A 26,299-nucleotide genomic window follows, 5' to 3' on the forward strand; every position below is an offset into this window, starting at 1 on the left:
TGACATTCGTAATTTTACCATCAGGAGTATTCTGATGTGTGCAGTGTGTGTTTTCGTGAGAAGTGCACAAAGCATGTGACACTGATATTTGTATCAGAAAGCAAACAAGCAAGCTACGGATTCACCAACACTGAGAAACGCAAAGTCCATACTATTAACGAGCAAAGTATGATGAGTTTTGTTTAGGACTGCCATGAGTGGTACTAATTGATTATGCATGTAAGGGGGCAGACCGTCACACATACTACCGACATCTATCAGGATTACAAGAGGATGTCAAGGCGAAGGGTCACGAGAAGTTGTGCAAGGGAAAATTTTTGTTACACGACAGTGCTTCAGCTCTTTCCACTGAGGACATGGTCACACATGCTGGTTCCTTAGGCTAGCAAAATTAACCACACTTCTGTAATATCTTAATATGACCCACAGTGACTTTTTCCTCTAAAACAAGGCATGGTAGGAGTCTCGAGAACGACCACAATATGGCTCTTGAGGTGGGGCGTTTTCTGAACACAATGCAGACATCTACAACTAAGGTCTCCGCTAACTCATCTGTCTTTGGGAAAATGTGTCTCATTGAAGAGTGAATGTGTAGAGGACTAAAAACAAATTTCATGGTGGTGGTGGTGGTGGTGGTGGTGGTAAATTCCCACTGGACCAAACTGCTGAGTTCATCGGTCCCTAGGCTTACACACCACTTACGCAGGGACAACATACACACCCATGCCCGTTGTTGGCGGACTCGAACCTCCCAAGGGGGGAGCCGCGCGAACCGTAGCAAAGCATCCAAGACCGCGCAGCCACAGCGCGCGGCAAATTTCATGGTTGCAGATGGTTTTTTCTAGGTGATAATTATACTCGATGACTGTTTCTGTGTTACCGGACTATATGACATGCGTTGATTTTCTGTAGGCCTACTTCGGTTCTGCAGCTATTGTCTGAAGGTACCACAGCAGCGTCGTACCAGAGCGGCCTGCAGGCTCTGCCGACATTATAATTATACCGTCATTTCCAGAAAGAAACAAGCACGAGTCAACAACACAGCGCGTAAAAGAGGGTACCGCAACTTGTGCAAAGACAAACTTCAGCAGACTAAAAAAGGGGAACAGGCGACCACTGTACAAAATTATTCAAAAGCCGTTTAGTCTTGCACGCGCTATTAACCGTCATAACGATGCGCGGTCTGAAACAAAAGGGAACTGTTTATACCGGGAAAGCCTGCAATTTTTGCCTTCATAAATGATTGCACGAGCATTTATCCTGCGCCTTTTTCTGCCAAGTTATCTTTCGGAGCCGATGTAAACATTTTCTTAAAACTGGCGTTGCCATTACGCTGCGAAAGGTGGAACGAGACCATTATGAGAGTGGAGGAGCATTAGGGAAATAAAAAATTAATGGCGGAGAAATCGCAAATCGATAGCTGCCACAGTCCGTGCGCGATTGGAATCGCCTGTTAACGCTGATAGTCAAGGTTTGGCTATAATTATGACCTCTGCGGATCTGAAGAGCTGCTCGTGCAAAATAAGGCACTAAAAGCTGACGAGAATTCCGATAACTTAATTTTACTATGTCATCGTCAGAGGACAGCATACATTAACGGAAAACAAACGCTTTTTTTATATTTGGAAAAGCGAGGATGGAGTATCACTTATAACCAACTAGAATCTGTGTATTATCCCGGAGTCTGATGACAGAGCCACTTTAATTAGTAATGGTTCAGGTGCACTGGGACATAACTAGGGGATGGCAGATAGGATGACGTACCCTGACTTCCTTTTCTATTGGGGTCCGTTACATGTTCAAATGGATTCGCATGGAACTGTTCAAAAGTGAACCAGGTAAACGACCGGAGCGGCCAATGCTTTCGAGAGTTTCCAGAAGGGGGGAAAATTATCAAAAGAATATAAAATGTCATATCGTCAGGAGTGTCCCGGGGAGGTGTGATAGGACCATTATTATTTTCTATACACATAAATGATATGGGGGACAGGGTGGGTAGCAATTTACGGTTGTTTGCTGATGATGCTGTGGTGTATGGGAAAGTGTAGAAATTTAGTAACTGTAAGACGATACAAGATGACTTAGACAAAATTTCTAGTTGGTTTGATCACTGTCAGCTAGTTATAAATGTAGAAAAAAGTAAGGTAAAGCGGATGAGTAGGGAAAACAAACTCGTAATGTTCGGATACAATGTTAATGATGTCCTGCTTGACACAATCACGTAGTTTCAATGTTTAGGCGTAAAGTCGCAAAGTGATATGAAATGGAACGAGCGTATGTGGAAGAACTAGCGAAGACGAACGGCAGACTTCGGTTTATTGGGAGAATTTTAGGAACGTGGATCATCTGTAAAGGAGACCGCTTGTTGGACACTAGTGCCACCCCTTCTTGAGCACTGTTCGAGTGTTTGGGATCCGCAAGGTCGGATTAAAGGAAGATTTCGAAGCAATTCAGAGACGGGTTGTTGAATTTGTTACCGGTAGGTTCGAACAACATGCAAGTACTACAATAGTGCTTTGGGAACACACAATGGGAATCCCTGGAGGGAAGGTGACGAGTTCTTTTCGAGAAACTGTACTGAGAAAATCTCAAGCAGACTGCAGAACGATTATACTGCCACAAACGTATATATCGTGTAAGAACCAAAAAGATAAGAGGAGTTGAGAGTCGTACGGAGGGATATAGGCTACTGCTTTTTCCTCGCTCTATTTGCGAGTAGAACAGGAAAGTAAATGACTAGTAGTAATACCGGTTACCCTTTGCCACGTACCGTACGGTGGCTTGCGAACTGTGTAATTAGCTGTAGATCATACATACCCAACATGCATAAGAAGGGTGACACGAATAAATGCTCGCAGTATGGCGGAGTGAACGTAACGAATTCAGTCGCTAGAGTGTATGGGAAAATTGTAATGTCGAGAATCGATTCACAAATTGTAAAGGAAGAAGAACAAAGTGGGTTTCGTGCCGGAAGATCACGCACAGACAATATGTTTTGCCTAAAACAGATTGTGGAAAAAAGACTGGCCAGGAATTTGGAGACCCATATGGTTTGCATTGATCTATAGAGAGCCTATCAGAGCACTCCCTTCTGTAAATTGCAGACTACTGTGTAAGAGAATGGAGTGAGTCATTTATATCTTCAGGCTGTTAGAGCTTTGTATAGTGACGTAACTTGTAGAGTACAAAAATGTCTGGCGCGATTCCACTGACCAAAGCGCTACGACAAGGTCATGTGACCACTCCAGTATTATTTAAAAGTTACATGAATTCTGCCTTAATTACGAGAACACCCCAGTCATATTATGGGTTTGTCTACAAATGGAGACAAGCTCTTCACTTTTCATTTTCCTGATGACCAAGTCATTTCTACAGAGGTGAGTACGACGCGAACTACAATGTGAGAAAGTTACACAGGAAATATAAGAAATGTGGTTTAACCTTTGACTTGGATAATTTAGATAAGAAACTAACGGTCCTAAATTGATACTTAGGTTTTTTAAGAGCCTAAACAACTTACAAATTTTAAAAATAAATCTGTTCAAACCGACAATCACTAGCCTCACACGTATCTTCTGTTACCGTAATAAGAAACTTTAATGTTTCCCTAAGAGATGACTCCTTCTCCTTGATAGGAACGCACTTCGTTCTCTGTGCCTTCGAAACAAGGCTTAAGATCAATATATTCAGTTTTCCATACTAATATAGAATTTACGTGATCTACATCTAAGTTTTTGTGAGGATAGCAGTCTAAATGTTGTTGTTGTTGTTGTGGTCTTCAGTTCTGAGTCTGGTTTGATGCAGCTCTCCATGCTACTCTATCCTGTGCAAGCTTTTTCATCTCCCAGTACCTACTGCAACCTACATCCTTCTGAATCTGCTTAGTGTATTCATCTCTTGGTCTCCCTCTACGATTTTTACCCTCCACGCTGCCCTCCAATACTAAATTGGTGATCCCTTGATGCCTCAGAACATGTCCTACCAACCGATCCCTTCTTCTGGTCAAGTTGTGCCACAAACTTCTCTTCTCCCCAATCCTATTCAATACTTCCTCATTAGTTATGTGATCTACCCATCTAATCTTCAGCATTCTTCTGTAGCACCACATTTCGAAAGCTTCTATCCTCTTCTTGTCCAAACTATTTACCGTCCATGTTTCACTTCCATACATGGCTACACTCCATACGAATACTTTCAGAAATGACTTCCTGACACTTAAATCTATACTCGATGTTAACAAATTTCTCTTCTTCAGAAACGCTTTCCTTGCCATTGCCAGTCTACATTTTATATCCTCTCTACTTCGACCATCATCAGTTATTTTGCTCCCCAAATAGCAAAACTCCTTTACTACTTTAAGTGCCTCATTTCCTAATCTAATTCCCTCAGCATCACCCGACTTAATTAGACTACATTCCATTATCCTTGTTTTGCTTTTGTTGATGTTCATCTTATATCCTCCTTTCAAGACACTGTCCATTCCATTCAACTGCTCTTCCAAGTCCTTTGCTGTCTGACAGAATTGCGAGTACAACGTCATTGGCGAACCTCAAAGTTTTTATTTCTTCTCCATGAATTTTAATACCTACTCCGAATTTTTCTTTTGTTTCCTTTACTGCTTGCTCAATATACAGATTGAACAACATCGTGGAGAGGCTACAACCCTGTCTTACTCCCTTCCCAACCACTGCTTCCCTTTCATGTCCCTCGACTCTTATAACTGCCATCTGGTTTCTGTATAAATTGTAAATAGCCTTTCGCTCCCTGTATTTTACCCCTGCCACCTTTAGAATTTGAAAGAGAGTATTCCAGTCAACATTGTCAAAAGCTTTCTCTAAGTCTACAAATGCTAGAAATGTGGGTTTGCCTTTCCTTAATCTTTCTTCTAAGATAAGTCGTAAGGTCAGTATTGCCTCACGTGTTCCAGTGTTTCTACGGAATCCAAACTGATCTTCCCCGAGGTTGGCTTCTACTAGTTTTTCCATTCGTCTGTAAAGAATTCGTGTTAGTATTTTGCAGCTGTGACTTATTAAGCTGATAGTTCGGTAATTTTCACATCTGTCAACACCTGCTTTCTTTGGGATTGGAATTATTATATTCTTCTTGAAGTCTGAGGGCATTTCGCCTGTTTCATACACCTTGCTCACCAGATGGTAGAGTTTTGTGAGGACTGGCTCTCCCACGGCCGTCAGTAGTTCCAATGGAATATTGTCTACTCCGGGGGCCTTGTTTCGACTCAGGTCTTTCAGTGCTCTGTCAAACTCTTCACGCAGTATCATATCTCCCATTTCATCTTCATCTACATCCTCTTCCATTTCCATAATATTGTCCTCAAGTACATCGCCCTTGTATAGACCCTCTATATACTCCTTCCACCTTTCTGCTTTCCCTTCTTTGCTTAGAACTGGGTTTCCATCTGAGCTCTTGATATTCATACAAGTCGTTCTCTTATCTCCAAAGGTCTCTTTAATTTTCCTGTAGGCGGTATCTATCTTACCCCTAGTGAGATAGGCCTCTACATCCTTACATTTGTCCTCTAGCCATCCCTGCTTAGCCATTTTGCACTTCCTGTCGATCTCATTTTTGAGACGTTTGTATTCCTTTTTGCCTGTTTCACTTACTGCATTTTTATATTTTCTCCTTTCATCAATTAAATTCAATATTTCTTCTGTTACCCAAGGATTTCTACTAGCCCTCGTCTTTTTACCTACTTGATCCTCTGCTGCCTTCACTACTTCATCCCTCAAAGCAACCCATTCTTCTTCTACTTTATTTATTTCCCCCATTCCTGTCAATTGCTCCCTTATGCTCTCCCTGAATCTCTGTACAACCTCTGGTTCTTTTAGTTTATCCAGGTCCCATCTCCTTAAATTCCCACCTTTTTGCAGTTTCTTCAGTTTTAATCTACAGGTCATAACCAATAGATTGTGGTCAGAGTCCACATCTGCCCCTGGAAATGTCTTACAATTTAAAACCTGGTTCCTAAATCTCTGTCTTACCATTATATAATCTATCTGATACCTTTTAGTATCTCCAGGGTTCTTCCATGTATACAACCTTCTTCCATGATTCTTAAACCAAGTGTTAGTTATGATTATGTTGTGCTCTGTGCAAAATTCGACCAGGCGGCTTCCTCTTTCATTTCTGTCCCCCAATCCATATTCACCTACTATGTTTCCTTCTCTCCCTTTTCCTACACTCGAATTCCAGTCACCCATGACTATTAAATTTTCGTCTCCCTTCACAATCTGAATAATTTCTTTTATTTCATCATACATTTCTTCAATTTCTTCGTCATCCGCAGAGCTAGTCGGCATATAAACTTGTACTACTGTAGTAGGTGTGGGCTTCATATCTATCTTGCCCACAATAATGCGTTCACTATGCTGTTTGTAGTAGCTTACCCGCATTCCTATTTTCCTATTCATTATTAAACCTACTCCTGCATTACCCCTATTTGATTTTGTGTTTATAACCCTGTAGTCACCTGACCAGAAGTCTTGTTCCTCCTGCCACTGAACTTCACTAATTCCCACTATATCCAACTTCAACCTATCCATTTCCCTTTTTAAATTTTCTAACCTACCTGGCCGATTAAGGGATCTGACATTCCACGCTCCGATCCGTAGAACGCCAGTTTTCTTTCGCCTGATAACGACATCCTCTTGAGTAGTCCCCGCCCGGAGATCCGAATGGGGGACTATTTTACCTGCGGAATATTTTACCCAAGAGGACGCCATCATCATGTAATCATACAGTAAAGCTGCATGCCCTCGGGAAAAATTACGGCTGTAGTTTCCCCTTGCTTTCAGCCGTTCGCAGTACCAGCACAGCAAGGCCGTTTTGGTTATTGTTACAAGGCCAGATCAGTCAATCATCCAGACTGTTGCCCTTGCAACTACTGAAAAGGCTGCTGCCCCTCTTCAGGAACCACACGTTTGTCTGGCCTCTCAACAGATACCCCTCCGTTGTGGTTGCACCTACGGTACGGCTATCTGCATCGCTGAGGCACGCAAGCCTCCCCACCAACGGTTCATGGGGGGGAGTCTAAATGTATAGCATTAAATTCAAAATAACTCCTTACCACACAGTCCTCTTCAGGTGTTAGCTTACAAACAAATGCGTTCATAGAATAATTCTCACCAGCAGTGACCTGATTAAGCAGAATATTCAGTTTAGTTTGATGTAAATTCAGTCACAAATCACAAAAGTCTTATAGTCAGGTAATTGATTTCGATCAACGATGACCATTTTCGACCAAAAAGTAATAAACATGCAAAGCTAACTTGATCTACAATGTCCCCGAAATACACAAAATACAGACTCAGAAATCACTATTAGCAAACATGACACCATTTCTGTACCTGAGTAAATCCAGTACACTACATAGCTCGTGTGTGTGAATTCCTAAGGGACCAAACTGCTGAGGTCATCGGTCCCTAGACTTACAAACTACTTAAACTAACTTACGCTAATGACAACACACACACCGATGCCCGTGGGAGGACTCGAACATCCGGCGGGAGGAGACATAGTTCGTGTCATTGCGTATATAGGTCATACAGTCACATTAATAAGCCATACAAGCTTTATCAAAAAAACAAAACAAAAAATTTCGTAGTACCATGAACATCATGACACCAGCACTTTGAAACTTTAAAGACATGAAACATACTGCCGTGCAGCGACGAGTCACGTGCTTGCACTCTGGCACGCTACATGTCGCTGCTGCACCTCGGCTCACATAACTTCGCAGAAACATTCCTTTGATATGAACTGTACAAAATCTTTCCCACAGGATTTAGTGCAAATAAATCTCAAAACCCAGATGATGTGGTTACGTATTATGTAATAAATGTGACGACGAAAGAGCCATTATTAAAAATAACACTAGATGTGTTAAAACATTGCATAGCATCATCATATAACGCAGTCGATAAAATTCTGCAGCTCGCTAATGCAACAGACAGTAAAAACACTTCCTCCAAGCGCACACACAACACACACGAATTTATCCACAAAATTTTATTCGACAAATCTGCTCTCAACAATAACCAAAGAAACAAACAATCCCACAGCATTTACTCATGAGCTATAGTTAAAACAAATTGTAACAAAGAAGGTTTAATTAAAAATGTAATGATATGTTACAAAAAATATGCTGTACCATTGTATGATGCATCCAGACCATTAAATAACAGTTGTTCAAAAATGGCTCTGAGCACTATGGGACTTAACATCTACGGTCATCAGTCCCCTAGAACTTAGAACTACTTAAACCTAACTAACCTAAGGACAGCACACAACACCCAGCTATCACGAGGCAGAGAAAATCCCTGACCCCGCCGGGAATCGAACCCGGGAACCCGGGCGTGGGAAAAATAACAGTTGTGCAGCTCACCAATGAAACGGAATAAAGATTCTTTAAATAGACAAAACTGCTTCTGCACAAACTACTCACCACTAGCAAGCAAATAAGTCGCCTCAATTAACTACAACAAAATGAAAAAACAGCTGTCTTTGGACGTAATCAGCATATTTGTAACACCTACCATTTATTTCATTCTAGCTTAGCGCTTGAAGCTTCGCTCGTGTAGACTGTATAGTCTAATTACAACTACAGAAACGTGGTCTTTACTGAACATACTTCTGACCGAAAAGCCATTCTGGTAGCCGAGCTCTTTTGGTGATATTTACCTAGAAACTTTCATCCTCTACCACATATTTCTTTGTTTCTAACCGAGATAACGAAATATTTTCATAATTATTTTCATCCCCTTAAGGGTAATTTCCAAAAACACCGAAACACATATTTTTTATTCCTAAGCGAGAAGCCAAATACAAATTTTCATAGATTTAGCTTCAAATGCTTTCATAATGATTTAGTTTTTAAAAACTTTCGATCACTGTTTCTCCCCCTTAGGGGTGGAATTTTCAAAAACGCTGAGAAACGAATTTTTTGTTCCTAACCGAGAAACCAAATACCAATTCTCGTAGTTCCGTCTTCAAAATTGCCTTAATAGTGACATACTTTCAAAAAAACCTTTCATCGATTATTTCATCCGCTTAGAGACGGAATTTCGAAAAATTTCCGTGCTAAACGATGCCCAGATTTCTTTATTTCTAACCGAGGTAACGAAATATTTTCATAAAAAATTTGATCGCCAGTTTCACCCCCTTAGTGGTTGAACTTACAAAACGCTAAAACATCTTTTTTTATTTCTCACCCAGAAGCCAAATACAAATTTTCATAGATTTAGCTTCAAAAATGCTTTAATGTGAAATATTTCTATAAAAACTTCCATACTCTGTTTCAGTCCCTTGGGGGCCGAGTCTTCAAAAACAATTAAATGTATTTTGTTGTTTCTAACCTAGTTTCAAAGATATTTTTCATAGTGAAATATTTTCGTAGATGTTTTTATTTCCTATTCCATCCACACTGGGGGTTGAATTTGTAAGAAAATTGAAACATGATTTTTTTTTATTTTTAACCTTGATGTGAAATAAAAGCTTTCATAGATGTTGCTTTTAAAATGTTTTAGTAGTTCTTTCCTGTTTCCACAGAAACAGATGAAGTTTATTAGCTTCGATTAGACTTCACCACGTCTGTTTCAGTCACAAGATCTCGCCAACAGCTAGATAATGTCTACACTACCTGATACCGACCTCATCCTGTAACTGAGTGCGTGTATCCTAAACTTCACACTTGCTAACGAAAACCGGACAACCACTCAACACTACACACCTGTGCATCAGGAATGCAATTGCACATTCTTTCAGTTTTTCGTAGCGCTGCCGGAAAAACCTGGCGTGAACTACAGGGAAAGACAGCTAATCTATACTACCTCTTACATAACAACACGACGTTGTTTAATGGTGTTACCAAAAATCTCGAAAAGGTCTTTGGCGATTTACTTCAAATTCTCACACGATGCTCTAATAAACATTCTTGACCAACTTACTTTAGATTTTTTCACGGTCTCTGATAAAGATTCAAACGGACATGGACTATGTGTTACTATAAATTATATAATAAATAAATATATGTATAATGTGTAAAGGGTGAGCGCTGTTTGTAAGAATATCGAAAAGTTATCGACTCATTTAAATTTTTATACGATACTCTGTTAAACTTTCAGATGGGCGTAGGTTACATATTTTTTTAAATAACAACGTACAAATTTTCTGTTAGAATCGACTTCAAGAAGAAATTTCAATGATGTGCTACGAAAATATGCGGTTTCCTCTTCTTTCTGGCAGTCCGTTTTAACTATGAGAGCAGGGCATATAAACCATTACAAAAAATGTTTCTTTCATATATATTCTGTCTCCTTACAAAGGATACAAGGAGTGTAAGTATAAATATTTTTATTAATGACTGAGTCCAGTGCCCTGCACAACATTACATCAGTATTTATTTCATTTTAAAACTAATAATTTGAGAAGGAATAATATCTTTTCCGGTAGGTTAGTATCTCTAAGTATGTGTGGCACCAGCATTCCATTAACGTTTATTTTTCCCTGGGCAAATAGTCAGCTATTCAATTGTGGATATGTTGATGCAAAACGGAAAGTCTAGACTGACAGGGGTTGTCCACTTCTGACACAGGTGCGACAGTGCAGGAAACATCATATGGTAAATTATGTGATGTGTTTGTCGAAAGACTCTTTCACGCAGAGAAAAAACAACTAACCCCCTGAAAAGGGTACGTATTAAGGTTCTAATGATCACAATATCGCCACCCATACCCCTAACACCACGTATAAAATTTGAAACAAAAATTGTATACACAACAATGTGCTATTTCGTTTTCTTCCTTGCAGTCAGTTTTAACAGAAAACAGTAAAAGTTGTACTTATGACTTATAGGTTGATGACTGGAATTCTTCTACAGAATCTGAATCGTAATCCCACCCATTCACAAATTAAAATTATGCAAAATACTGTCACTGAAGTTACTGTCCTCACGGTTTCTCAACCGTCTTTGTTCTGGACTTGGAGGATCCGGGGTTACTCAACCGACTTCTTTCTGTATCTCGAAGATCCAGGAACAATCACAAGAAATTGCTCTTCGCTGTGGATACTGCCAATCGTGACTGTGGAAAAGAACAGACCATAGAAGACCTACAGGATTTACGAAATGAAACTGTATGATTCCAGAGACCTTTTTCAAGGGTAAAACATCTATGATGTACATATGCAGACTGAAGCGACGAATGAAAATTCGTACGAACCCGGGTCTCCTACTCACCAGGCAGATGCGCTAACGCCTATCCCATCCTGGCGCAGTGTCTTAGCACAATTGCACGGACTGTTCCAGCTCCCCTCCCTCCTCAGCCTAATCAATTTTAGGGAGAAAACCGAGTAGGCTCAGGTGTGAATGGGAATTTGGGTTGAGGAGGGACGTGTGATAGGGTAGTCCACGCAGTTATACAAAGCCACTGTGCCACAGTGTGATAGTGGTTAGAGATCTGCCTAATGACCAGGAGATTTGGGTTCGAATCTCCCAGCCTTGATACAAATTTTCATTCGGCACTTCAGTCTGCATTTATAAATCTACTGGGCTGTCAGCTGTGCCCAACATCTTTCTCCCACGCCCGGGTTCCCGGGTTCGATTCCCGGCGGGGTCAGGGATTTTCTCTGCCTCGTGATGGCTGGGTGTTGTGTGATGTCCTTAGGTTAGTTAGGTTTAAGTAGTTCTAAGTTCTAGGGGACTGATGACCATAGATGTTAAGTCCCATAGTGCTCAGAGCCATTTGAGCCAACATCTTTCACTGGAGATCTTTTCCTAGCGACTCCGAGCGCAACTGAAGTTGCATGATGTTGGTCAACAGTAGTGTAGCTTGATAATTTTTTCATTTGCTCTTAATGGTAATTGCCACGTATTTTACTTGTTTCTGACTCGAATAAATAACCTAGAGTATTGGTCGTAAATTTTATACCATGGCGTGCCAAGGCACCCTGAAGGAACTGAACGAAACTTTCTCACAGAAGCTGTGTCGTGCCTTTAGTGCATTTGCAATACGCGTTTCCTGCGTTTCCGACGTCTGACGTCGCTGGTAATGAAACTATATGAAATTAGAAAGAACGGAAGTTGGTGGCAGAGGGGACTCGGCGGTTCCGAAAGAGTGACAAAATGGCCGAGTTGACAGAGCCCTCTTCTGGTGGGGCGGTAGCCAGGGCTAATAAGGCGGCCGGCCGGCCTTATCTGATTCCGGTTCCAGGTGGCGCGGGAACCGTCCGCAAACCGCGCCACGTCTTATCTGCCGAGCCTCGTTAGCTTCCCAGTGATTAATTATTTCACCAGCGCCCCTCGCTATTTCGTCACCGTCCAGGCGGGCAGAAAATTTGTATCGATCGATCGAAGTGAGAGCCATTCTATAGAAGCAGGACAAAGAGAAGTACATTCTTTACATTGTCTTAAAATGGCGCGGAATTTGCGGTTACACAACGCTCAACCAGGTGCAAGCGATTCTGAAGAGAAAAACCAGTAACGATGATAAAATGTGTTCTGTTCGTTATTTAAGAAGATCTGTAGAACAGCGTAAATACCATTATATGCAGTGCAATCTAAGAACACCCATGAGAAATTGGATGGTTGTGTATTATGTATTACGTTCGAGATGGCTTAAAAATTGCAATCTTCAAATTACCATTTTCAGTGCTTTATTTTATCAGATTCATTTTTACAGGGGCTACGCCAGTTCTGATACGGTTTAGCATATTCCATGACTTGTAGTTTAACTCAACACCACTTGCTGGACTTTCTGAAATAGGGTAGGTGATAGGGGGTTTGGCCAAAGTATAATTGAGGAACAAATTTCTTGATTTGAGTTCTTCAACCCATAAAGGCTACAGTATAGAGGATGACGCTCATCAGATATCTTTTTGAACTGTTCATGGTGTGTTCATGAGGTACCCTACGAGACTTGGGATTGCTGAAACCGAAAACATGGCACAGCTTTTCCAGTGGGGAGGCTTCATGCGTCGTGCAACTACACTCCTGAAAATTGAAATAAGAACACCGTGAATTCATTGTCCCAGGAAGGGGAAACTTTATTGACACATTCCTGGGGTCAGATACATCACATGATCACACTGACAGAACCACAGGCACATAGACACAGGCAACAGAGCATGCACAATGTCGGCACTAGTACATTGTATATCCACCTTTCGCAGCAATGCAGGCTGCTATTCTCCCATGGAGACGATCGTAGAGATGCTGGATGTAGTCGTTTGGAACGGCTTGCCATGCCATTTCCACCTGGCGCCTCAGTTGGACCAGCGTTCGTGCTGGACGTGCAGACCGCGTGAGACGACGCTTCATCCAGTCCCAAACATGCTCAATGGGGGACAGATCCGGAGATCTTGCTGGCCAGGGTAGTTGACTTACACCTTCTAGAGCACGTTGGGTGGCACGGGATACATGCGGACGTGCATTGTCCTGTTGGAACAGCAAGTTCCCTTGCCGGTCTAGGAATGGTAGAACGATGGGTTCGATGACGGTTTGGATGCACCGTGCACTATTCAGTGTCCCCTCGACGATCACCAGTGGTGTACGGCCAGTGTAGGAGATCGCTCCCCACACCATGATGCCGGGTGTTGGCCCTGTGTGCCTCGGTCGTATGCAGTCCTGATTGTGGCGCTCACCTGCACGGCACCAAACACGCATACGACCATCATTGGCACCAAGGCAGAAGCGACTCTCATCGCTGATGACGACACGTCTCCATTCGTCCCTCCATTCACGCCTGTCGCGACACCACTGGAGGCGGGCTGCACGATGTTGGGGCGTGAGCGGAAGACTGCCTAACGGTGTGCGGGACCGTAGCCCAGCTTCATGGAGACGGTTGCGAATGGTCCTCGCCGATACCCCAGGAGCAACAGTGTCCCTAATTTGCTGGGAAGTGGCGGTGCGGTTCCCTACGGCACTGCGTAGGATCCTACGGTCTTGGCGTGCATCCGTGCGTCGCTGCGGTCCGGTCCCAGGTCGACGGGCACGTGCACCTTCCGCCGACCACTGGCGACAACATCGATGTACTGTGGAGACCTCACGCCCCACGTGTTGAGCAATTCGGCGGTACGTCCACCCGGCCTCCCGCATGCTCACTATACGCCCTCGCTCAAAGTCCGTCAACTGCACCTACGGTTCACGTCCACGCTGTCGCGGCATGCTACCAGTGTTAAAGACTGCGATGGAGCTCCGTATGCCACGGCAAACTGGCTGACACTGACGGCGGCGGTGCACAAATGCTGCGCAGCTAGCGCCATTCGACGGCCAACACCGCGGTTCCTGGTGTGTCCGCTGTGCCGTGCGTGTGATCATTGCTTGTACAGCCCTCTCGCAGTGTCCGGAGCAAGTATGGTGGGTCTGACACACCGGTGTCAATGTGTTCTTTTTTCCATTTCCAGGAGTGTAGTTTACAGATTTAAGGCTTACGTTGATCTTCTCTGCATGCGCCAATCTCGACCAGACAGGACACGCATAGTCAGCTGCGGAAAAGCAAAGTGCTAAAGTGGTTGTACTAAGCACAGTAGGTTGGCGCCCCATTTACTCCTAGTTAGCTTTCTAACGACATTGTTCCTTACGGCTACCTTATTTCGGTTTTTTTGCGCAGTGGTGTTTGTTTATGAAGGATCCGTCAGTCGTCGCTCTGAAGTATGTCCGCTGGTCTGTGTGCTCAAGCGTAGACCGATTCCAGTTAACGTACGGCTTTCTATTTGCTGTTTGTGTGTGTGTGTGTGTGTGTGTGTGTGTGTGTGTGTGTGTGTGTGTGCGCGCGCGCGCGCAGGTGAAAATTGTAAACTTCCGTTTCAGCGGACGTTGTCATCATAATATGTTCACACAGCTCCTAAGGTTTTCTCGAACTTTACCTCTACTTCCTCAAAGGTACTTCCCTGATCTGTGATACCCAAACCGTCAGCATAAAGAAACTGTCTCGTTCTCGTATCGTTAGGTACTGGCCGATCTCTCGTGTATACAGTGAACAGGACTGGAGTTAGAACACTTCCTTAAACAAGGTCGCTTTTCTGCTTCCTTCAGCGACTTTTTTTTCGCTTCCAGAGTGACGTAGAACTGTCGGTTCTGCAACAAGGAATCTATAATTTTTGTTAGTTGATAGCTGATTTTGAGTAATGATTTCCGGCAGTTTACTATATCGCTGGCGGCACTTAGATTGACCAAACCAAGCCCGCTACTAATTTATTTTCATATCCCTCCTATGTATGCTCTGTGAGTGCCAATATCTGGCCAGTACAAGATTTACCTGGCCTGAAGCCAACTTGCTGCGGAGTTAACTTTGAATCAATGGTGTTATTGATTAGTTTAAGGCTCAGTCTTTCATACAGATGTTATTACCTTCGGACTTCTTCAATAGTTTAAGGATTTTAAAGGTTTCTCGGCAGTGGTTAAATAGGATTTACGCCCAGCTTTTTGCATTTGGTTTGAAATGCTTTACTAGTTCCACAAACACACAACATGAAAACCAGCCGTCCTTCCGTTTTTCATAGAGTTTGTACCCTCATTGACCTGCCTTATTATGAAAAGAGAGGAGAAGTTTCGGATTTCTGAGTGCGTACCACGCTGTAACTTACTTTTCTCACATTTTTTTTTGGTCTTGTCATTCCATAGTAGTTGTTGTACAATTTGATTAGGTGTTACTCTAGCCTTTTTTTTTTTGCTTTCTTTTGGGTTCCGATTGAGCTTTCTGATCAGATTCCATGCAATTTTGCTTCTGTGTGACATACGAATTTTCTACAAGGCTTCATTTATTTTGTCGTGTTTTACTTCGTACTGTCAATAAGTGCGACATTGGAGAAACACAAAAAAAAAAATAATGGAACGTCTTCTAACTTGCCGATATTGTCCTGCACATTATTCGCTAGATGACCTCTGGCGAAGCAAGTCTAAAGCTTTTGACTTAGCCTAGTATTGGGCCAAAAAACTGACAGCTCTGGACACGAAAAAGTAAGTCCGGCCGCTGTGGTCGAGCGGTTCTAGGCGCTTTAGTCCGGAACCTCGTGGCTGCTACGGTCGCAGGTTCGAATCGTGCCTCGGGCACGGATGTGTGTGGTGTCCTTAGGTTAGTTAGGTTTAAGTAGTTCTAAGTCTAGGGGACTGATGACCTCAGATGTTATGTCCCATAGTGCTTGGAGCCATTTGAACCATTTTTTTTGTTAAGTCCCATAGTGCTCAGAGCAATTTTTGAAAAAGTAAAGAAAACATACCCGCTTGATTGCCATCCTCAGATTTGATTAATTCACCTGCAGCTTCGTTAAGATATGCAGGCTGATTCAGAGTCTTTGCATCAGACGTCTAGGAGTGATAGAACACGTCGTGGGGAACAACTTTTGCTAGAGGCGAAATGTTCTCTGATGCTTCCTGTCGACACCAGGTATCCTTTAGGATTCACCAGCCCTGGACGAGATGATTTTACTGAGCTATCGGGGTCTAGTTAGTAGTTGTGCCACATACTACTTAACCCAGTGAATTGCAACAGTGATTTGCAACAAGAATACCTTAAGAATGAGCATCTATTAGCGGATAAAGATATTTTAGAAGCGAATTAGGAACTTTAATTCTGATAGACCTCCCCTTTTCATATGGAGCAGATGACTGGTCTATAGGCAGGCCGCTGAGTGCCTACACCCTGCTGCCTGTCAGGACTATAATCAATAAAAAGGCCGTTGACCGCTCATAAAGTCAACACACACACACACACACACGCACACACATAGAAAAGGATTCTGTGTCAATGTGGCAAGTCTTATATTGGTCAGACGATACGTACCGTCGAGGATCGATGCCGTGAACACCAGAGGCACACTCGACTGATGTATCCGAGCAAGTCGGCGGTCGCTGAATATTGTTTGTCGGAAAATCACGCTATGGAGTATGAACGCACGAACATCCTGGTACAGACGTCGAGATACTGGGACAGCGTTGTTAGAGAGGCCATCGAAATTCGCACCAATGACGACCTCATAAACCGTGACTGTGGTTGTAATCCTAGCGAGGCTTAGGAACCAGCGATTGTGTTAATCAAGAGGAAATCGAGCAAACGTGTAGTTGTGACGATCACGGCGGACAGAGCCATCACACCGACGTCATCTCAGACGCCGTCGGAATCTGTTCCACCGCGCGACCGTGGCGCGGACGGCGGAGGGAGCGCGCCGCGGGCGGAGGGTATTTAAATCGGCCGCCGCCGCGACCGAACCCAGTTCCGTCTGAGCAGCCATAGCGTACGGATCTCCGTGCCGGCACGTTCACAGGAGTTCAGTACGTCAGTTCACCTGATGATGGCGAGATGTATGATCGCCGAAATATTATGCCCGTTGGACACTGTAGATCGGCAGTACACCCGTGGATCTTTTGATTACCACTTATACTGTCCACACTGAGACGTCCAGACGGCTTCACTACGGGAGGCTGGAGAAGTTCTGCAAAACACCTTCTCCAAAAGCTTTTCCCTGACGATGAGCCAACTCAGGACCAACAACAACGTATCAGTCTCCACCGACTAATAGAAAATAACTAAGCTACAGACCAAGCAGTCATTCTCTTCGTTCACGAGGAGGTTGCACAGACAGTTAAAAAAAAAAAAAAAAACCGAAGCTCCGATGGAATTCAACCTGAAACTATCAGGAATACAGCACCGAAGAACACACCATTCCTTACTGAATAACTGAATGACGTCTTTCAGCGACACAAGATACCCGCAACATTGAAATCTGTAGATGCAGTAATCATCAAGACGACTGAGGACAGAGGACCGAAGATACGAAGACATACAGACCAATTTGCTCAATAAACGTGTTGGCTAAGGTTCAGGAAAGACTGCTGTGTGGCAGACTTTAGTCGCACAGACAGATCTTCGACCTTAACCCCCACGAATTTGGGAAAATTTGGAAATTTGTAGTAAGATCTTATGGGACCAAACTGCTGAGGTTATCGGTCTCTCAGCTTACATACTACTTATTCTAGTTTAAACTAACGTACGCTAAGGACAACACACACACCCATGCCCGAGGGAGGACTCGAACGTCCGACGGGAGGAACCGCGCGGACCTTGACAAGGTGCCTCTGACCACGCGGCTACCCCGCGGGGCACCAATTTGGGTTCAAACCACAGAAATCTGTAGATGACGCCATTAACAATGCAGTGCAAACGACACAAGACAGATGTGTAGTTGCGACCCTAACTGATATAGACGGTGCCTTTGGTAACCTCTGGTGACCTGCACTAATTGCAAGATCTAGGGAAATGCAGATATCCGCACCGTTATATTACAGTCTCCTAAACTACTGCAACAATAGAGTTGTAGCACTACGCGCAGACCATCAGAATTACGAAAGGCTGCCCACAGGGATCTATATGCGGTCTCATATTCTGGGGTACCACTGTGGAAACTCTTTTAAACACTCTTTATAGAGACAACAGGATGACAGCAGTAATTGCGTATGCAGACGACGTAATGGCAGTTACATCGGCCAACTCAACAGCAAATCTTGAACTAAAGGCAACATACATGCTGAAAAACGTCAATAGCCTGTGCAACAACAACAAACATCAAATAGCAGCAAACAACACTGTTTACCTACTGATAAAGGGAGCATTACAAGGAAACCTAACAATGAAACTTGACTACATCACCATACAACGAAAACGTATGACAAGATATCCTGGAGTAAATGTTGAGGGAAAACTTTCATTCAAAGACCACGCAAAACTCGACACTTACAAAGCGATGAAACTAGCCATACTCAACACCGCACAGTTTAGACTACCACTACAGATGACACGAACCTACCATATCGCCTCGTTTGAGTCAATTCTGAGCTACGCAGCCAGCACATGGGCCCATCGTCTCTGAATCACATCACACAAAACCATTGTACGACACGGACAGAGAAGCATCCTTTGTAGAATGTTGGGAGCGTTTGGGACAACATCTATAGAGCCAATGTGCGTTGTCCAGGGTTTATACGCAATAGACATTAACGTACGTCTCAGAGCTGCATAGTACTGGCTGAAAAAGGGACGACAGGAGAAAGTATAGAAAATTACGGGCCAACAAATTACTGACAAGAAACTCCTTCATCAATGGCGGAAAGACACCTGGCAGACCGAATGGGATACAACAGACAAAGGCCGCAGAGTACACACATTTTTCCCGAACATCCGAGGACGAACGAGCATGAAATACATAGAGCAGACACGTGGTATGGTTCACTTTCTTACAGGCATGGACCGTACTCAGAACATCTCCACCGTGTTGTACTAAGTGACACAGACATATGCACATGTGGAGAAATCAACACAGCGGAACACGTCACATTACACTGTGACATTTTTAGACACATACGACCACAACAGCACGACAATGACATACAACAAAGGATAAGACTCCACACAGGAATGATGACCTTACATTAGACGGAGAATAGGGAACCACCTTACAAGACAACACAACACATGAAACGTTTCCGACAATAACACAACCACCGCTTTGGGTTCCTCAACAAACTCAGAGCAAGATAACATGCATACACAGAACAAGCAAAAGTAAATAATAGAGCAATGAAAAATAAAAGTGTATATAGAACATTAGAAAACGATAGAAAATGTATAAGGATTGCAACTATAGATAAGCAACACGTAAATAGCTTCGAAATTTAATTTAATAACGGCTTACATTACAGAAATACACTGAGCTAAGACTTCCTGGGGAAGCGAGGCTCGACGGACCTTCCACAAGAAAAGCCATGTCATTGCCAGTAATCATTCAAGAATGTCATACTACTGTCATACTGCCATCTAAGCTTTAAATATCCCATAGTAGATCATTTCCCATAATGCATTACTAGGAATTGCACCATAACAGTAAAAGTGATATGATAAGTGTATATTAATTTTTTATATATTATGAAAAATTGTAAATAACATAGTTCAGTACAATTTGTACTTATATCTAAGCAAATTGCTGTACCATCTGGGACTGGCTCCAAGTTGCCCGATGGAACAGCCAGGAGTGGGACGTGGGACACCTTCTTCTACTAAACACCTCTCCTATCATCTATTAGCTTATTCTTAAATAAACGGATTGTTACTGTTTTCTTTTTCTCAAATGATTTTTATTTTATCCACTATTAACTCATTACTTTATTTCTCAAAATATGGAAATAGGGAACAATGTACTGTTGTTTGTTGTTGTGGTCTTCAGTCCTGAGACTGGTTTGATGCAGCTCTCCAAGCTACTCTACCCTGTACAAGCTTCTTCATCTCCCAGTACCTACTGCAACATACATCCTTCTGAATCTGCTTAGTGTATTCATCTCTTGGTCTCCCTCTACGATTTTTACCCTCCACGCTGCCCTCCAATACTAAACTGGTGATCCCTTGATGCCTCAGAACATGTCCTACCAACCGATCCCTTCTTCTAGTCAAGTTGTGCCACAAACTTCTCTTCTCCCCAATCCTATTCAATATTTCCTCATTAGTTATGTGATCTATCCATCTAATCTTCAGCATTCTTCTGTAGCACCACATTTCGAAAGCTTCTATTCTCTTCTTGTCTAAACAATTTATCGTCCATGTTTCACTTCCATACATGGCTACACTCCATACAAATACTTTCAGAAACGACTTCCTGACACTTAAACCTATACTCGATGTTAACAAATTTCTCTTCTTCAGAAATGCTTTCCTTGGCATTGCCAGTCTACATTTTATATCCTCTCTGCTTCGACCATCATCAGTTATTTTGCTCCCCAAATAGCTAAACTCCTTTACCACTTTAAGTGTCTCATTTCCTAATCTAATTCCCTCAGCATCACCCGACTTAATTCGACTACATTCCATTATCCTTGTTTTGCTTTTGTTGATGTTCATCTTATATCCTCCTTTCAAGACACTATCCATTCCGTTCAACTGCTCTTCCAAGTCCTTTGCTGTCTGACAGAATTGCGAGTACAACGTCATTGGCGAACCTCAAAGTTTTTATTTCTTCTCCATGGATTTTAATACCTACTCCGAATTTTTCTTTCATTTCCTTCACTGCTTGCTCAATATACAGATTGAATAACATCGTGGAGAGGCTACAACCCTGTCTCACTCCCTTCCCAACCACTGCTTCCTTTTCATGTCCCTCAACTCTTATAACTGCCATCTGGTTTCTGTACAAATTGTAAATAGCATTTCGCTCCCTGTATTTTACCCCTGCCACCTTCAGAATTTGAAAGAGAGTATTCCAGTCAACATTGCCAAAAGCTTTTTCTAAGTCTACAAATGCTAGGAAAGTAGGTTTGTCTTTCCTTAATCTAGCATCTAAGATAAGTCGTAGGGTCAGTATTGCCTCACGTGTTCCAACATTTCTGTGGAATCCAAACTGATCATCCCCGAGGTCGCCTTCTACTAGTTTTTCCATTCGTCTGTAAAGAATTCGCGTTAGTATTTTGCAGCCGTGACTTATTAAACTGATAGTTCGGTAATTTTCGCATCTGTCAACACCTGCTTTCTTTGGGATTGGAATTATTATATTCTTCTTGAAGTCTGAGGGAATTTCGCTGTCTCATACATCTTGCTCACCAGATGGTAGAGTTTTGTCAGGACTGGCTCCCCCAAGGCTGTCAGTAGTTCTAATGGAATGTTGTCTACTCCCGGAGCTTTGTTTCGACTCAGGTCTTTCAGTGCTCTGTCAAACTCTTCACGCAGTATCATATCTCCCATTTCATCTTCATCTACATCCTCTTCCATTTCCATAATATTGTTCTCAAGTATATCGCCCTTGTATAGACCCTCTATATACTCCTTCCACCTTTCTGCTTTTCCTTCTTTGCTTAGAAATGGGTTTCCATCTGAGCTCTTGATATTCATACAAGTGGTTCACTTTTTTCCAAAGGTCTCTGTAATTTTCCTGTAGACAGTATCTATCTTACCCCTAGTAAGATAAGCCTCTACGTCCTTACATTTGTCCTCTAGCCATCCCTGCTTAGCCATTTTGCACTTCCTGTCGATTTCATTTTTGAGACGTTTGTATTCCTTTTTGCCTGCTTCATTTACTGGATTTTTATATTTTCTCCTTTTATCAATTAAATTAAATATGTCTTCTGTTACCCAAGGATTTCTGCTAGCTATCTTATTTTTACCTACTCGATCCTCTGCCGCCTTCATCCCTCAAAGCTACCCATTCTTCTTCTACTGTATTCCTTTCCCCCATTCTTGTCAATTGTTCCCTTATACTCTCCCTGAAACTCTGTACATCCTCTGGTTTAGTCAGTTTATCCAGGTCCCATCTCCTTAAATTCCCACCTTTTTGCAGTTTCTTCAGTTTTAATCTACAGTTCATAACCAATAGATTGTGGTCAGAGTCCACATCTGCCCCTGGAAATGTCTTACAGTTTAAAACCTGGTTCCTAAATCTCTGTCTTACCATTATATAAACTATCTGAAACCTGTCAGTATCTCCAGGCTTCTTCCATGTATACAATCTTCTGTTATGATTCTTGAATCAAGTGTTAGCTATGATTAAGTTGTGCTCTGTGCAAAATTCTATCAGGCGGCTACCTCTTTCGTTTCTTACCCCCAATCCATATTCACCTATTACGTTTCCTTCTCTCTCTTTTCCTACTGACGAATTCCAGTCCCCCATGACTATTAAATTTTCGTCTCCCTTCACTATCTGAATAATTTCTTTTATTTCATCATACATTTCTTCAATTTCTGCAGAGCATGTAGGCATATACTCTTGTACTACTGTAGTAGGCGTGGTCTTCGTATCTATCTTGGCCCCAATAATGCGTTCACTATGCTGTTTGTAGTAGCTTACCCGCATTCCTATTTTCCTATTCATTATTAAACCTACTCCTGCAATACCCCTATTTGATTTTGTATTTATAACCCTGTAGTCACCTGACCAGAAGTCTTGTTCCTCCTGCCACCGAACTTCACTGATTCCCACTATATCTAACTTTAACCTATCCATTTCCCTTTTTAAATTTTCTAACCTACCTGCCCGATTAAGGGATCTGACATTCCACACTCCGATCCGTAGAACGCCAATTTTCTTTTTCCTGTCCTCTTGAGTAGTCCCCGCCCGGAGATCCGAATGGGGGACTATTTTACCTCTGGAATGTTTTACCCAAGAGGACGCCATCATCATTTAACCATACAGTAAAGCTGCATGCCCTCGGGAAAAATTACGGCCGTAGTTTCCCCTTGCCTTCAGCCGTTCGCAGTACCAGCACAGCAAGGCCATTTTGGTTAGCGTTACAAGGCCAGATCAGTCAATCATCCAGACCGTTGCCCCTGTAACTACTGAAAAGGCTGCTGCCCCTCTTCAGGAACCACACGTTTGGCTGGCCTCTCAACAGATATCCCTCCGTTGTGGTTGCACCTACGGTACGGCTATCTGTATCGCTGAGGCACGCAAGCCTCCCCACCAACGGCAAGGTCCATGGTTCATGAGGGGTAAATGTACTGTAACAAGTGAAATTTTAAAATATATGACCTGCTTTTTAAAATAAGCAGCAGGTTTTAAATGTGCACTAAACGAAATTAAATGAAATGTCCTCAAAGTATGTCTTGTCGCATTGACAGGGAATTTGGTACATTAATGGTTTGTGAAAACCTAGATCATCCTCCACTGAGGTTAGTAGTGTCAAGGTCTTAGGGAGGTGAGCGAAGTACAAATTTGACTGACTTTTCTGGAGATATTGACGACAATCGGGATGCATGCTAGTGGTTGTGCTCCTTTTTTCCTTCCTGCTGTTGTCTAGGTACTAAACTAAAACTCCATCCGAACAGGCCATGAAGGCCCAAAGGTACCGACCGGCCGCCGTGTCATCCTCAGCCCATAGGTGTCACTGGATGCGGATATGGAAGGGCATGTGGTCAGCACACCGCACTCCCGGTCGTATGCCAGTTTCCGAGAATGGAGCCGCTACTTCTTTATCAAGTAGCTCCTCAGTTTGCCTCACAAGGGCTGAGTGCACCCCGCTTGCCAACAGCGCTCTTGAGACCGGATGGTTACCCATCCAAGTGCTAGCCCAGTCCGACAGCGCTTAACTTCGGTGCTCTGACGGGAACCGGTGTTACCACTGCGGCAAGGTCGTTGGCGTTGTCTAGGTACAAGGTATAAATGCACACCTTATTTGATGGCTGCTGTACGTATTCCTTTGAAATGTTGTCCGCAAGTACTTAAGTTCATTTCGAAGGATATCGTCGTTACACATGAATCGCGCCCTGTTAACAAGTGTGCGTTAAGCATTTTTACGTTTAGAGTTGTGGTGACTACTGGACGTGAAGGCACAGATCAATGTGTGTAGGCTTTCTGCACACATTGTGTTCGAGCTTGCCACAAGCAGAGTGATGGAGAGGGTAGCGTCCTATGTATACAGGACGCCGACCCGGACAGAGAAGCAGTCATCAGGAAACATGTGAAGACGGCAGACAGTTTGTTTACCGAAATATCTTGGAGAACTACCAATCTAACTCGGGTGGACATCCCAGAATGCTGAACTGACATATGGTCACGTGGATTAAAAAGGGTATTGAATACAGTTGCTTAATTCAGTGGCTGAAGTTGCTAGTGACGAGTAAATTCCTGATGTAAATCAAAGTTGTGAACCACTGCTAATCAAATACAGTCTTAGACAAAAGAAAAGAAAGTCAAAGAAAAACCGACGCGTCATGAAAGAATTATCCAAATGGGACGGAAACCGGTAGATGTGGTGTACATGTACAGACAAACAACTGTTACAATTTCACATAAATTGGATAATTTATTCAGGAGAAAGAGTTTCGCAGGTTGAGCGCGTCAGTAACGCGTTGCTCTACTTCTGGCCCTTATATAAGCGATTATTTGGCTTACAATTGGATAACCGACTTGGATGCCCTTCTGCAGGATATTGTGCCAGATTATGTCCAACGGCGCCTCAAATCATCCCAATCCCAAGCATAGGATCAGTTAGAAACGGGACTCACCACTGAAGACAATTTTACTCTAGTTAATGAGATTCCAGACTCAGATGACCAATAAAGACTTGTCTAGAGAGAGCTGTAGGATACCAACGTGACTGCCACCCGCTAAACGGCCCGACAAGCAGGAGTGATGGCCTGGGCTGCCATTTCATGGTATAGGACCGCTTTTGGTTGTAAAACGCGGCACCCTTACAACGCAGTGCCTATACTGACGACGTTCTACACCCCGTTTTGTTGATCTTCATGGCAAGCCATCCTGAGATTACGTTTCAGCAATATAATGCCTGAGCCATGGTAAAAATTGCTGATTTGAAGAGCGCGCCGAAGCGCGTAGTGTGAAGCAGTCGCACTCCGTTTCTGGCGGTGGCGCCGCTGTGGCAATCGCAGCTTTGGTGTCTCCCTCTGGTGGGAAAGGGGAAAGGTTGCCTGTTCACGTGCATTTAAGGGGCGCTATGAGCTCGCCAGTGGGTCAGTCTCTCGTCCCCAGCTTGCTAGTCTGTCTCTCTTCCGCATTTGTTAGGCAGTTAGTGTCTGTCTGTCGTTCGGAGTGGTAGTATGTCTGTCGTTCGGATCAACTTTTAAAGCCGGCAAAATGAGAGTCTTTACACTCCGCCAATAAGAGAACTCAGCGAGTGGTAGCCCGGTCGGGGCTTAGTTCCTGCATCTGAGTCTGCGCGTTAGGCCGCCAGTCTGCTCGAGTTTGCTCAGGCAATGGTCATTGGCGGTTGGATCGATCTGTTGGTCGGTCGCGCACTGAGACACAAGATGACTTGTCCGCCTTGAGCATCGGCGCATGTGAGGTCGCCACGTGAGTCCAGTGGGCCGCGGCGTATAGCGAGGGGTAGTGACTTCGCGGTCGACACGAGAGCAACTGGAGTCAACCCACGACATCGGTCTGGGCAGTTCGAGCTGCGACGCCGTGAGACGGGAGTTCGGCACGCCTTCCTGCGTCCGTTGAAGCGGCTTGCAGCGGACGGTTCTGGAGAGCAATTTGGGAGGTGCTGCGCCAGGTCTTCTCGAGAAATCGCAGTTTATTGGAAGTTAAGTGATTAGTGATACGTTGTTTGATTTACCCTTCTTAAATTCTACTTGTTTTCTTGGTGAGGTCAACAGCCGTTTTGCTTTGGGGTCGTCCCACCATTCTTCTCCGTCTGCCCACCCGCTGGAAGGTGGTTGTTTATAAATTGGGTGGTCCGTTTATCCCTTGTGGAGTAGGGGCGGGTTTTAGCAACCCGATGTTCAGGTGATCTCCATGTTAATCTATCGTACGTTAGTAGCTGCCTCTGTCATGTTTGTCGGATTTGGTGTGTTAACGA

General features: G+C 43.3%; 1 pseudogene; it reads right to left on the minus strand.

Moving 5' to 3' along the window:
* Positions 1–24,001: 24,001 nt before the first annotated feature.
* Positions 24,002–24,119, minus strand: LOC126413689 (5S ribosomal RNA; annotated as a pseudogene).
* Positions 24,120–26,299: the final 2,180 nt, after the last annotated feature.

Source organism: Schistocerca serialis, chromosome 7, assembly GCF_023864345.2.
Source record: "Schistocerca serialis cubense isolate TAMUIC-IGC-003099 chromosome 7, iqSchSeri2.2, whole genome shotgun sequence".
Taxonomy (NCBI): domain Eukaryota; kingdom Metazoa; phylum Arthropoda; class Insecta; order Orthoptera; family Acrididae; genus Schistocerca; species Schistocerca serialis.